Source organism: Suricata suricatta, chromosome 6, assembly GCF_006229205.1.
Source record: "Suricata suricatta isolate VVHF042 chromosome 6, meerkat_22Aug2017_6uvM2_HiC, whole genome shotgun sequence".
Lineage (NCBI taxonomy): Eukaryota > Metazoa > Chordata > Mammalia > Carnivora > Herpestidae > Suricata > Suricata suricatta.
The window spans coordinates 142,044,008-142,056,082 of NC_043705.1; the positions used below are offsets into that span (position 1 = coordinate 142,044,008).

The 12,075-nt window shown below is 42.9% G+C and overlaps 2 long non-coding RNA genes across 2 annotated transcripts; one reads left to right on the forward strand and one right to left on the reverse strand.

Annotated features, from left to right (window-relative positions):
* The first annotated feature begins 7,001 nt into the window (after window positions 1–7,001).
* On the forward strand, window positions 7,002–10,850 carry LOC115294350. The gene is made up of 2 exons (XR_003909831.1): window positions 7,002–7,169; window positions 10,449–10,850. It is a non-coding gene; the product is annotated as an uncharacterized LOC115294350 (long non-coding RNA).
* On the reverse strand, window positions 8,785–11,546 carry LOC115294349. The gene is made up of 3 exons (XR_003909830.1): window positions 11,060–11,546; window positions 10,524–10,732; window positions 8,785–9,020 (listed from the first exon to the last, which is right to left on the reverse strand). It is a non-coding gene; the product is annotated as an uncharacterized LOC115294349 (long non-coding RNA).
* Between the last annotated feature and the right edge of the window lie 529 nt (window positions 11,547–12,075).

Genomic DNA, 12,075 nt, shown 5'->3' on the forward strand with positions numbered 1-12,075 from the left:
CCACTCACTGAGGTGCTACATTCTTTTCCTGGAAATTTCTGAGATGGTTGGCTGGTGGATTTAAGCTAATGAGGAAAGGTAAACCATTGGAAGAAGTGATCACTACAATAATCCTCCTCCTAATCAGACAGCCACTGCTTCTCCTGATGGGTTCCTGAGTTGGGTTATGGATCTGGATTCTATGTGGACCATGAGTGCAGAAGGAATATCTTCTAATGAGTTGTCCCTTCTTATAGATTCCAAACAAGAATCTCATTGGAGGGCTTCTGTTACCCCACTGGGTCTTGGTCCCTGATGGCTTCCTGAAATTGGCTCCCTGAAAATTCATGCTTCTTAGGAGCCATAGGATATAAGGTGTGGACAACAGATGCTTTTTATCATAATAATGAACATTTCCCCCAGGATCTATGGCTTCCATTGGTGAACTGAAGATCTGGGGATAAACTTAAAAGAGAAAGCCCAAGAGAGTTTCTAATAATGTCCTTGTGAAATCAAGGGTCACCAGAAGTCTGCACAAAGTCACCGAAGAGATTAGTGTGACCCAATCTTATAAAAATAACAAATATGCTTTCATCTGTGAAGCATAGCAAGATAACGTTATTTTCAGAACTCCATGTTCTTACCTCCTACATACTGCTCGAAACTACCTCTTCCTCCCTATTTTCACCATCACAGCCTTGCTTCTGTCCTTTACCATGTCTTCTATTTGTAATAGTAGCCCTTTTACTGGTTTCACTCCTCTTTTCGTGACCTTGTTAATCCAACCCTATTGACTCTTTTGACGATGTGAATAAGATACTGTTTTAATGCTCAGAAAATTACCCCCCAATCCAAGAGCCCACTGCATATACTGTATGTTAGCCAACCTGACAATAAATTATATTTTAAAAAAAGATCCTGCGCCTATGGATATTAACATAACACAACTCTAGTCTCTCCCCTTTCTATTTGTTTAACCCTCATTCCCGGTTACATCAAAGCCAAAACCTTCCCCACACATCCAGACTTGCTCTTTCCTACAGCTTTGACACACACTGTGCTTCTGCTTGCAAAGGGCTTTCCTTGTCTACTGCTCATCTCAGTCCCCAGGTCTGGTGCTTTTCCAAAGCATCTCAAGTGTTACTTCCTAGCAGAAGCCTCTCCCAGCCCTGTGAGTCAGAGCCTCTGTGTTTTGCAACCTCTACTTTTTTTGGTCAATCAGGGACACCACCATCAACAGCATGCCCCAGGATGCACAGCCGGGACACTCAGCATGGTGACACGCAGCATGACTGCAGTCAAAGCCATACTGACATTTCAGTTTGTTTTCTATTTTAACCCACCTCAACTTCCCTCTGTTTGCCTTCACAAAGACGTTTCTTGCGACAGGACTTCTAGCTGACAGGAGAGGAATAATGAATAAGACTTCATTATTCCCAAGTATAATTCACTGGCTTACTTTCCTTCATTCTGGTTATTTTTATAGCATTTCTGTTCATTTTTTTAGGACAGCAAGTCTTAAAACCGTATTCTTTCTTGAGAAAACAAGTATGAAACTAAGGGAAGATATTATAACGAGAGTCTTTTATATCCTACCTACACATCATGGGAACTGGCTGGTGACACATTCTTTATGTATATACATAACTTCTGAAGATACATAAGGGCTCGTGTTTTAATGTTTTCATCATTTTCCTGCTTTTCCCTTTTTTCATTAACCCTTATAGAAATTTCTGACCACATTCTCTCCAGGATTATTGCAAATTCTGCCAGGATCATTAAAACTATGTTCGAACCCTTTATTTACTTTTTATATAATTACTTATTTCAGAGATTTTGGCTTTCCCAGAACTAAATTTTTTCACTATATTCTGAATCATTTTGTTGATCTACATGAAGGATTTAAAAGCCACTGACTCATCCTATTGCCTTGTCACTCAGAGTTGGCTGAAAGAGATCCCCACAAATAGTTGACAAAGATGTGACATTTCTTAACTATCAAGGAAGGGAACAAAGAACTAAAGCCATTTTTCATAACAAAGAAAAGAGAAAGTAGAAACTAAGTATTGAGATGGCACCATAGGCAGTCCAAGCATATTTACCATGCTTACTTACATTAATCCAACTGGAAATACTGTTTAAAGAAGAATTTTTCACGCTACCATATATCTGGAATTGAAACACATCCATTTTATTTTGAAATGTGACAATTTTAATGGCTTTTTCCCGCATAACTCCATTTTTCCCCTCCTTCCTCTTGTAGGAATTGGTTCACTCAGTAGTTTACACTAGTTTGGGGTGATGTGTTCCCATGATAGGCACATATATGCACACAGACATGTGCCTTAAGGTGAAAAATTCTCTTATAGCTCATGGTATTCTGTTGAATGTTGAGTTCACTTCCTTAATCCTTTGTTGATGAACATTTATGTTTCAAACATTTTGCCATTACAGACAATGCTATAGAAGATAATACTGCACAAATGTCACTTCACATGTATGTAAGAATCCTTGTAGAATATTTTCAGAGCTGAAGTTATTTGACTGAAGGCCATGTGCATTTGTAATTTTGGTATGTAGTTTCAGATTGCTATTGATCAAAGTAGAGCAATATGTCTATGTCTCTATCTATCTATTATCTATCTATCCATCTAGCAATCTATCATCTATCCATCTATTATCTATTTATCTATCTACCTACCTATATATCTATCCATCCACCTATCAATCTTCTACCTATCTATCCATCAATCATGTATCTATATATTATCTATCTATCTATCTATCTATCTATCTATCTATCTATCTATCATCATCTATTGCCATCTGTCATCTTATATTGCCAGCAATGTAAAACTGGTTGAATTTTATAAAGGGTTTTGGAATTTTGTGGTGAGAGGAATGGTTGAAAAGTCTTCCTTTCCCAAGGCTTCTATCAGGGTCTGTGGTCTAGGGGCAGAAGAGAGTGAGGAGAAAAGGGAGTGTGTGCAATCCTATGTGCAGAAGTAAGAATTACAAAGTTTATTTAATTATTTATTTTTAAAGATTTTATTTTTAAATTATCTCTACAGCCAACATGGGGCTCGAACTCACAACTCCAAGATCAAGAGCCACATGCTCTACCAACTGAGTCAGCCAGGTGCCCCAAGACTTACAAAATTTAAAATATTGTTCATTAGGGTGCCTGGGTGGCTCAGTCGGTTAAGCATTCAGCTCTCAATTTCTGCTCAAGTCATAATCTTGTGGTTCAGGGTTTGAGCCCCACATTGGGCTCTGTGCTGACAGTGCAGAGCCTGCTTGGGATTCTCTCTCCTCACTCTCTCTTTGCCTCTCTCTCTGCCCCTCCCTAGCTTGTGCGCTCGTTCGCTCTCTCGCTCTCTCTTTCTCTCTCTCAAAATAAATAAACTTTAAAAATAATTAAAAAAATAAAATGTTGTTCATTGCCTAGCAGTGCTCTTGTCTCTAACCTGATTGTGTGCTTGGTTTGGTCTGCACATTACAAGTTGCATGTTCTAAAATAATACTGAATAGGTTTCTATGGGCTATATACTGTTAATTCAACTTTTAATTTTAAAATAGTTTTAGGGTTCACAAGAAAGTTGCAATTTTACAAAAATTGCACAGATTATACACAGTTTCCATATAATCCACATTGTTACCCTATTTTTAACATCTTACATTCATGTGTGTATTTGTTAAAATTATTGAACCAATATTGATACATTATTAATAACTAAAGTTCATACATAATAAAGACTTCTTTAGTTTTAACACTTTTTTGTTGGTTTTTTTTTTTCTGTTCCAGACACTCCTTCCAAGGTACCACATTACCATCCACCATTTTTCTTCTTGTAATAACTTGTCAACCTCCCAGATTCCTCATTCTGAAATCTCATTGTCCACTGACGACCCACCTCTCAAATGGAGGATTCTATGGTTTGTGTGTTTGTGTCCCACCAAGTTCATACGTTGACAAGCCCAAGTGCCAGTATAGGAACGTGGGACCTTTGGGAGGTGACTGGGCTCGGTGCCCTTATAAAAGTGCTCTTGGAGAGTTAACCCCTTCTACCATGTGAAGGCAGAACCTGAAGCCTGTGACTCAACAGAGGGCCTTTCCCCATCTGTGCCAGTGTCCTGACCCCAGCTCTCCAGCCTCCAGACTGTGAAGAATAATTGATGTTGTTTATAAACTACCCAGTCTGTGCTGGTTTGTCCTAGCAGACTGACAGAAGAAAACAGAGGATTGTTTTTCCCCACACCCACAATCCCTGAGGGCCAGGATAAGGCATTAGGCTCCCCTTGCTTCAGTGTGCTGTCTTCAGACCATGAATCCATCTCCAGCTTTCACAAGCCCTGCTCCTGTGAGACTACTGCCATTAAGCAGCCTTTCCTCCTTCTCATTGCTGCCAGCCCTGCCCTCCTGACCCCTTCATTCATTAAAAGTTGTAGCTTCTGCACCACTGGCTTCTATATTCCTACATCTAAATCATAACTTCTGCTTACATCCCTGCATAGTCCTTGGACTCCAACACCCACACAGATGTACCACCCATGACCCACATGAATGTGCTGTTCACACCTTGACCTTAAAGCTGCATGCCTCCTCATGTCCCATGACCTCTCTTACAAGGCATTTCAGCCACTCTCTCCCAGGGTCTTCCATCAGCAAATGATTAATTCTGGGACACCTGGGTAGCTTGGTCTGCTGAGTGTCTAACTTAGGCTCAAATTATGATCTCATAGTTCATGGATTCAAGCCCCACATCAGGCTTTGCACTGACAAAACAGAGTCTGCTTCTCTGTCTTCCTCTCTCTCTGCCTGCCTCTCTCTCTCTCTCTCTCCCTCTCTCTCTCTCTCTCTCCCTTCTCCTCCTCCTCCCCTCAAAAATAAACAGTAAAAAAATAAAATTGTTAATTCTGACATTTCACTCCCCAGCCACAATTTTCTAACCACCAACAAATTTTGGCCAAGGATATTCATTCCACTGAGAAAATTCTGAATCTTAATGTAATTTTTAGCTCACTCAACCTTTTCATCTTTTCACCATCTCTTTGGCCTTCTCTTCCTTTTTTTTCTTTCAATTTTTAATGTTTTTTTTTTTTTTTTTGAGAGAGAGGGAGACAGAGCATTAACAGGGGAGGGGCAGAGAGGGAAACACAGAATCCAAAGTAGGCTCCAGGCTCTGAGCTGTCAGCACAGAGCCCAACATGGGCTCAAACCCACCAATGATGAGATCATGACCTGAGCCAAAGTCGGATGCTTAACTGACTGAGCCACCCAGGTGCCCCTAGCCTTCCCCTCTTTCATTGTACAACCTAGGGTCATCATTAAAAATGCATCATCTTCTATCAAGTCTCTTCCTTCTCTTTTCCTGCCTGGTACTTGAATGGCAATCCTCCAGCCTGCATGAACATTTCCAACTGAAATCTGCATCCTTCTTGGGATCAGCTAAATATTTCTAGAGAAAAGTCCACAACCTGCCAGCTAGGTATTCCTTGAATGTCTTCATCTCAAATTTCATATGGGCACAATTACCTTGTACATCTACCTTCATCTAGTCTCCTTGGTTTCCCCTCTTGCAGGTGGAATTTCATAAATTTTCCTTCCTCACACCCCTGGTGGGTAACCTTGCCTCATACTTCACAGAATGAGTAGAGGTCACCACATGGGAGACTTCTTACTGATCCCTCCCAACCCACAAACCTGCCCACATCTGCAACCCTCTTCCTCTCTCCTCCCATGGCAACTGATAAACTGTTTTTTCTTTTCTTTTTAAACATACTTTTTAATATTTATTTATTTACTTATTTACCTGGGGAACTAGCTATTTTATTGTGTTTATTCGAACTACATACATTATTTTTTATAGTTTATTGTCAAGTTGGTTTCCATACAACATCCAGTGCTCTTCCCCGCGTGCCCTCCTCCATGACCATCACCCCCCCTTCCCCTTTCCTCCTCCCCCTTCAGCCCTCAGTTGGTTTTCAGTATTCAAGAGTCTCTCATGATTTGCCTCCCTCTCTCTCCTTAATTTTTTCCCCTTCCCCTCCCCATAGTCCTCTGTTAAGCTTCTCGTGTTAGACTTATGAGTGAAAACATATGATATCTGTCCTTCTCTGCCTGACTTATTTCACTTAGCATGACACCCTTGAGGTCCATACACATTGCCACAAATGGCCAAATTTCATTCTTTCTTATTGCCATGTGGTATTATTTTTGAGAGAAACAGAGCATGAGAAGCAGAGGAGCAGAGAGAGAGGGAGACACAGAATCAGAAGCAGACTCCAGGCTTTGAGCTATTAGCACAGAGCCCAACACGGGGCTCAAACCCATGAACTATGAGATCATGACCTGTGCCTAAGTCAGCCACTTAACCAACTGAGCCACCCAGGCACTCCAACTGGTCTTTCTTTTATCAGAAGCCAATAGTCCCAGGTCTTATCTCTTCTTAACATTGTATTACTCCTCTTGCTGTCCCCTCTTTCCTGTATCAGCAGTCTCCACGCTTTTCCAGATTAAGCCTGACAGCTTTGTAAACATGTTCTAGTATTGTCCTCTATAAACAAAATGAATCAAAGCCCCACATCTCTCCTGGCCATCAATCTCTTTGCAGATCCATTTTCTCTACCCCCTCATGGCTAAGTTTCTCTAAATAGTCATCTACAAGGGTCTTCCATACTTTCACATTCTCTATTTGCTCCTCAGCTGACCACAGTCCAATGTATGCCTTTCCTATTTCTTGAAAATTATTCTTTTCAAGATAGTCTCAATATTGCTCTACAATGGTTGCTTTTTGGTTTTCACCGCATTGCAACTGGCCCTGCTAACAATCTATTTCTCTTGGCTTCTGTGACATCACTCCCTCTTGGTTATAGGATATTTTTGTGTGTGTGGAGGCTCCCTACTTACTGTTTAGAGTTCTCTTCATCTACTCCACCTTTAAGTGGTAAACTTGAAGGGCCAAATCTTGGATCATTACTCTTCTCCCTTAAAATTAATTCTATCCATAGAAGACAGCCTCCATTTCCAAGGGTTCAGATCATATCTCTGTGGCCCTGAGTGCATTTCACCCTCACTGAAGTTTCTCCCAATAAATCTCTCGCATGTCGAATCCCATCCTGTAATCCACTCCTTAAAGACCTGAATTAACCCAAGAGATGGTAGGGCTATTTATTTGTCCTCAACAAAGGTATGATTACTCACAGCTTAAGAAAACAAGAATGGAATCTTAGCAAAAGGGTGGACTTTAGGGAACTTCCATGGTGGGGGCATGGAAGGCGGGTTGCTACAGCTTGACTGAAATGACAGGGGCAATGTGAGTCCCCTTCACTCACACACTCTTGTGCAAGGAACACAACACACACTGGTGAGCCACACAGACACCAGTGAGCAGGTGCAGCTAAGGCAAACATGCATTTGGAGGGAAGAAATAATTTTTCCTTGTACTGGGTTTTAAGGCATCATTGGGGAGAACAACATATGTGCCTTTGAAAATACAAAGCAGCTGAAGTCTGGGTGCGACAGGGAGCACAGATCACTGTGAGGCTCTAAATTTAAGATGTTGGGACCACACCCAGATGGTTGGTGGCAGAGGGAATGGAAACACTTGTTTTTTCATGGGGAAACCATGACTCAAACAAGACCTACCAATTAAGGCTGCCGCCACAGCAAATTTCCTAAACGTTCAGCAAGGCAGCAATATGCCTGGGTGTCAGGCTGAGAAGAATTAGAAATTGGAATCTAATTTCTTTGGAATTGTAGCTTGCAAAAACAAAATTCCTGAAACTAATCTAAATAAACTGACTTCTAGGGGTGCCTGGGTGGCTCAGTCAGTTAAGTGCCAGACTCGTGGTGTTGGCTTAGGTCATGATCTTGGAGTTCGTAAGTTTTAGTCCAGGGTTGGGCTCTGCCCTGAGAAGGAGGAACCTGCTTGGGATTCTCTCTGTCCTTCTCTCTCTGTCCCTCCCCTGCCCATTTTCCTGCATTCTTTCTCTCTCTCTCTCTCTCTCTCTCTCTCTCTCTCTCTCTCTCTTTCTCTCCCTCTTTCTCTCTCTCTCTTTCTCCCATCTCTCAAAAAGAAATAAACTAAAAAAAAAAAAAAAAGAAATTGACTTGTAAGGTGATTTAAGTCTTAAACTCCAATGTCTCTGTGACAGTCATGATAATAGGAGGGGCTGAACACTGAAAGTTTAAATTTAATCATGGAAATGCCTCTATGTTTTATTGTTGTAGTGTCTTAATGTTGTCATTGGATATCTTTGCAGAACCACTGATGGACTACCTTGCACATGACATTTGGGATACAGAGTAGAATATGAAGTGTTTCAAAGTTTTGGATCAGAATAGCCCTGAAGTCATTTTAGTTATTGTATTCAGTCACTCTTCAGGGAGTCTGGGGGGGAAATCCGTGCTGCCCCCCCCCTCCCCGGGTTTCCAGAGAATACCTAAAGGAGTTACATTAAGAGGCCATGTTGACGTTAGGGCAGTGGGCTTGTGACGCAGGATCGAGGGCCTTCACCCATGATGGAGGGCCACACCTGAGTTACCACAGGCTTTTACACTAATTTCAACACTGTTGTGGGGAGGGATGTAAAGACAGGAGTGAACAGTCACTATCCTCCTTTGGCGTTTGTTTCACGTGAAGGGAAATTTCAGAGTAAGACTTCTGGTTTCTCTGCATCACTCTCATAAATTCTCCTTCATTCTTGTTACATGTTATCTAAGTGACAGTGATTTGCAAGACCTTGCATAGCATCTGACATGAGAAGTGAAAGCACGAGTTTAAAACAAGGCTTCCTGTTGTTTTATTTATTTCTTTAAACAATGTACCCAAAAGGACGAGATCATGTTTGGGGACAATTGCCATGGCATTTGGGAATAAAGGGGTTTTGTTTCGCTGCATTGCTGGGAGGTATTTTGAGACAGTTTTTGCTATAGTATTATCTGAAGTCACCTGTGATCCCACGGAGAGAGCAAATATCTCGGGAGCCCAGTTTGATGGCAGTTCAAAGTGGCCGTGACACAGAATGATTGCCTTGGTCTAAGGAGCGACAGGGACACAAATTAATGTGTAGCCTCAGATTGCCTCAGAATGTAGAGACAAGATCATCTCAATAAATAGCCATCAACTGCCCACGTGCCCATATTTTCTTGGCCAATATTAGCGATAGCAATAGAACATTCCTACGTTCTTGGCTTTAAAAATCAACCAGGACGTAGCAACTACTCCACCTGTTGGTATTCATGGTTATAATTCCAGAGTAGCTACTTGGATACAGAACTCATGTCACCGACTTTGTTTCTAATCTCCGGAAGGATTGAAATTCAAATAATTTCACAAAAAGCCAGCGTCCAATTTCCCAGCTTCTCTCCTAAACTGACCCTCTGGGATGCCACCAGAGTGGGAATCTTTCTTTACCAAACACTGCACAAGACAACTCTGGGATATCTGGAAGGGTCTTGACCTCTCAGTAATTGAAACCACCACGATGTCAGAGGTGCAGAGAGAGTGACCCCAAGTGGCACCCAAGGTCCAAGAAGACTGCTGTGTTCTGAAGGGGGGCCCCAGGGTCCTTAGAAGTTTAATGGCAGTGACATTTTTAGATCAGGAGAGTGTTTCATGAAGTGAAGACCATGTCTCTTTATCATTTTTCCAGACAGTGTGTTCTTTAACTCATGCTTCAGGATGAAATAAATGCCTGTCTACGGCCATATCACCCTGAAAATGCCTGATCTCATCAGGATGAAATAAATGCCTTCTTCATCTGTATGAACCACACATGGATATGAATAAGGATAAATTTGACATCCCAGAGGTTATGGTTTATGGCTTCTGTTTATAAAAAATATCTTTAAGGAAGGAAGACGATACACAGCATTACAGGTTTCCCATGTGTGCTATTGTTAGAGAAGAAACTCTGCACAAATTTTATTTTCTTTCCTTTAAAAATAACATGTTTCTGGAGCACCTGGGTGGCTCAGTCAGCTGAGCGACTGACTTCGGCTCAGGTCACGATCTTGCGGTTCGCAGGTTCAAGGCCTGCATATCAGGCTCTGTGCTGACAGCTAGCTCAGAGCCTGGAGCCTGCTTCCAATTCTGGGTCTCCCTCTCTCTCTGCCCCTACCCCATTCGTGCTCTGTCTCTCTCTGTCTCTCAATAATAAATAAATGTAAAAAAAAAAAAGTTTAAATAAATAAAAATAAAAATAAAAATAAAAATAACATATTTTAAAGAAGGTGAATTGCAGAGGATATTTTATTTGTTTCTGCAAGTTATCAAAATGAAATGGACCATTTTTAACGTACGTCCCATTTAGAGCCACTCCCCCCGCATCTCAGTTTCTCCCTCCCATGTGTCATATGATGCTGTGCTCACCTTGGACACCAGGCTGAGACTGAATCAGGTTGTAGGATTCACTGATGTACGCTCACCTAGAAATGTACCTAACTGGTTGTGTGTGTCCCTTAGGTACAGGTCAACTTTGAACGGTGCGGGAACTGGAAACCCAAGAAAATGTGTAAGAAGACAACCTCAAGCACTTACCTCGGCAGGTGTCAGCCATTTTTAAGCACGTCTGGATGTGGTCAGTTACACAGCTGGTTAGTGCAGAGTAAGAAGCCTCTACACCCGGACCCCACGCGGATCAGAGAACTTCCCGCAGATGCACAGGGTGCCTGCCCCAGAAGGCAGGGCAGTCCAGGTGGAGGCAGGGGATCCACTGCATTCCCTTCATAGGAGGCCCCTTGAGAAGACTGGAGAAAAGTTGAGAGCTCGCTGGGCCAGGCCCAGCCACCCCTCTGGCTCTCGGGGCTTTGTCTCCACTTTGCGATTTCAGTAAAAGGGCACACGCTTCACCCAATTTATTCTCAATATGGTAAGCTTCCCCACTGCTATTCTGATTAAGGATTTCGGTCGAATCAACCTTTACAGGTAAGGACCTCACTAGATAAAACTGCTCAATGGCTCAGCTTTCTATCAGGTTCAATGTCAAATTCCAGAGCAGCTGGACTTTTCCTTGCACGGCTCCTCCCCCTAACACAGTCTAGGCAAACCCAGACCCCCACCAATTCAGGACTCACTTTGACCACCACACCTGCTCCGGGTTCCCAAATGTCAGGGGCTCTTTATTTCCTCGTAAAAGCGTGACGTTCACAGTCAAGGAATGAGGCTCCTCATGGCATTATTTCTGCTCTCATTTCCCCCTCTCGTCCCTACCTCCTCCACTACCAGATTTCTGCCCCAGGCTCACGGATCCATCTGTGGCCCTTCAAGCATGGGCCCCCTCTCCTCGGACAAGGGCAGAATCATGGCGGGTGCGGCTCGTGCCCTGCCTGGTGTCAGTGAAGCTCTGAGCCTGCGGGCACCCCTTCTCGGGCGAGGCGATTCAGGGGCTGGGTACGCCTGTCCTGTGCGCTGGCCTCCACGGTTGGGCTGTGGAGGTCTGCTCTCCTGGGGTGGGACTGGGGCCCGTTCCTCTTGGGGAAGGCCGAGGTTGAGTGGCATGTGCTTCTCTGCACCTCTGAGGGTGATGGTCCCGCAGGGCTGGCTGCTGGCGGGGAGCGGGGGGGAGGGTCATAGCGGGTGTCCACAACAGTTTCTGGGCTCTTGTGACATGTTCCATGACCATGACCCTAAAGGCACACGGACCACGACCATCACACTAACAGCATACATGCCGCAGTCATCATTTTCAAAGCACAGCCCGTAGTAAGCTACTGCTCAGGGACTTTCAGGCACGAAGGATCAAAATGGGGTTGGTGTGAAGTGTGTCCTCTCTCCTCTCCTATGATTTTTTTTTTTTTAATATTCCCAAAGCTTTAGGCTGTCCACTGATTTCTAATTTTCTGTGCATGCACACGCATGTGGAGAATCCAGCATACGTTAAATACTCTAACAATCTAAATCTAGAATTTAAACAGATCGGGTAATCCTCGGAGCCCATACTCCACGCAAAGGCAAGATAGGCTTATCAGTGGAAATTAAACATCTTTATTTTTGAGGAGGGCCTCATCATTTTAGGAACAAAATTTTAAGGGATTAAAGAGTGACATTACTTTTGAGGAGCTTGGGTGGCTTACTTGGTTAAGCATCCAGC